This window comes from Galeopterus variegatus, unplaced genomic scaffold (genome assembly GCF_000696425.1).
Source record: "Galeopterus variegatus unplaced genomic scaffold, G_variegatus-3.0.2 Scaffold10768, whole genome shotgun sequence".
Classification (NCBI taxonomy): Eukaryota; Metazoa; Chordata; class Mammalia; order Dermoptera; family Cynocephalidae; genus Galeopterus; species Galeopterus variegatus.
In genome coordinates this window covers 68546-71141 of record NW_007736879.1, presented here as the reverse complement: position 1 = coordinate 71141, position 2596 = coordinate 68546, and the positions used below count along the sequence as shown (strand labels likewise).

At 54.6% G+C, this 2596-nt stretch overlaps 1 long non-coding RNA gene across 1 annotated transcript in view; it reads left to right on the top strand.

Moving 5' to 3' along the window:
• The first annotated feature begins 729 nt into the window (after positions 1-729).
• Positions 730-2596, top strand: part of LOC103610217 — a 6714-nt gene continuing 4847 nt past the window's right edge. The window contains exon 1 of the long non-coding RNA XR_552192.1: positions 730-831. This is a non-coding gene — a long non-coding RNA (uncharacterized LOC103610217). The remainder of the gene's footprint in view (positions 832-2596) is intronic.

Genomic DNA, 2596 nt, shown 5'->3' with positions numbered 1-2596 from the left:
ATTGTTTCATTGCGAATTACCCAGTTTCAGGTATTCTGTTAGAAGCAACAGAAACGGACTAATACACTTTCTTTATATATATATGTTTTATTATTATTTTTTTTGGCAACTGGCCAGTACGGGACCCAAACCCTTGACCTTGGTGTTAACTTTTTTGTATAACTATGTGAATACTGCACAGGATGCTTATCCTGTGAAACCTACTCATTCTCTGAGATTCAATTTTAACTGCCATCCAGGTATTTTTATTAGCTCCCTCTCCCGTGACTTAATAATTTTTTTCTCTTAATTGTGATAAAATTTACGTAATATAAAGTTTATAGGGGCCGGCCCATGGCTCACCTGGGAGAGGTGGTGCTGACGACACCAGGTCAAGGGTTAAGATCCCCTTACCGGTCATCTTTAAAAAGAAATGAAATAAAATGAAAAATAAATAAATAAAGTTTACCATTTCCACCCGTTTTCTATCATTCTTTATTTTCCTTTCTCACCTTCACACAATAGACGACACTGTGTGACTCTCAGCGTGCAGTTCCTTGTCACTTTGTAACTTTTTGAAAGCACCGGGTTAAACGCACCAGGCTCCGCCCTTCCTCGCAGGCCCCGCCCCCGTATCCTAGCAACGCCGGGACGCGCCTCTCCTGGCTGGGAGCGCCGCACGCAGGGGTCACGTGCCCGCCGCCGTCGTCTCCCGGCCTCGCTAGCGCGGTTCTTAGGACGGCGGAGGCCATGGCGGCGACTGGAGGCCGAACGCGGAGGACGACGTGGCGGCCGTGCTGTTCGTGCTGCTGGCACTTGTGCTGCCCGGCGTCTGCGAAGACTCCTCGACCGGTGAGGAGGGCCGGGTCGGGGTGACTGGGGAGCCGGGGGACTGGGGAGCCGGGGGANATATATTTTTTTTATTATTTTTGTTTTTGGCAGCTGGCCAGTACGGAACCCGAACCCTTGAGGCCTTGGGATCGAAGCCCAGGAGTGGTAGAGCCCTGGGGGTGAGCAGCCCCAGACCCGGGGGAGCCTTCTGGGCAGGGGTGGTGCTGGAGGTGTGAGGATGACCCTAGAGAGTTCCTGGGGGTGGCAGCAGTGCTTGGGCGTGAAGTCCCCGAGGTTTGGGGGGGCCCTACGGGTTCCCAAGCTGAGCTGTTCCCCAGGTTCCCCTGAGGTGCCTCTGTTCTGGACTCGTCCGTAAGTGTGAAGTCTTGGGCTTGCTGGTGGGGTGGGGGTCCCTGGCTGAGGTGGAGGATCAAGGAACTAACCTGATCTCTGGGTGAGGGCACGTGGAGGCGGCCCACCTGCCCTTCCCCGTGGCTGGTGGGAGGGAGGCCCCAAGCCTTGGTCCTTGGACTGGAGCCAGGGGTCAGAGGTCTGTCTAGTGCGCCTGCTCAACCCATCCTTGTGGACTGGGTCCTGCAGGGCCTGGGGAGGAGACCTAAGGGAGGAACCATGGGGGGGGGCTAGCACACCCTGCCTTCTGGGTGTCAGGGCAAGAGACTCTCCCCCAACCCCAGGACTCCCTGGGGCCCTGCATGGTTGGTCCTGCTTGAAGAATGTGCCCTTGTCCTCCAGTGGGCGCTGGGACCAATTGTGTGTAAATGGCCCCTGAAAGGGTCAGGCGTGGGGGCTGGACCGGATTATCATTCTTCATGGGATTTAGTCCCAGCGTCTTGCCCCAGTATGCACCTGCCCCAGGTTGCCTCCACAACACGAATCCCATGTCAGGCTCCAGTGAAGGGCCCTGCCTGTGCAGGGTGGCAGGAGCTCCCAGAGTTGATGCATGTTGCTCTCTCTGATTTTGTCTCACTTGGGGGCAGAGAATAAGATGGCATCTAGTCCACCCTCATCCTTTTACAAGTGAGGAAACAGGCCCAGGAGGGGAGTTGAGGTGTTCCAAGGTCACAGTGAGGTCGCCTTGGGCACCCAGTTCAGAGCAGGGAATGTTGAGAGCTGTTTTTAGCAGACTCTCATGGCCTCTGGGTCTCAGTGCTGTGCACAGGACTGGGCCATGTTTTGAGGGAGGGCACACATGGTGTAGAAACCGCTTGTGGGAAGATGGATTGGGGTATATTTTTCCAGGAGAAAAGCAAGACAGCCTGTCTTCTGCTTGATAGAAATTTTTTTCCTTTATTGAGACCACAGTTTGGTTCTGGATTAAAGATTCCTAGGGACAGACACACAGGGAGCCAAGTGTAGAAGCAGAGGTCTGGGGGCTCTTGGAGAGGTGGGAGCAGCCTGAGCTGGGTCAGCTGTCCTGATCAGGGAACCGCAGGGCCAGGGAGGAGTTGCCTCTTCACCACGTCCCTCTCCTCTTCCTCCTTATCAGAATGGCCCTTTATTGAATGCCTCCTGGCCAGGGCATTGGCTCAACAGTGAGGCAGCTCTCTGGTGAGTGCAGGACGAAAGCCGCTGCAGGAAGACCTGCTCCCTGGTTTGCAGAGGGGCAGCTTCTCTTCTCGCTGTGTCCTTACACAGCAGGGACAGACAGCGTCCGTCCTCATTCCTTACTGCAGGGCACTAATCCTGTTCATGACAGCTCCACCGTCACGACCTAATCACCTCCTAATACCGTCACCTTGGAAATTAGGTGCTCAACATAGAAATT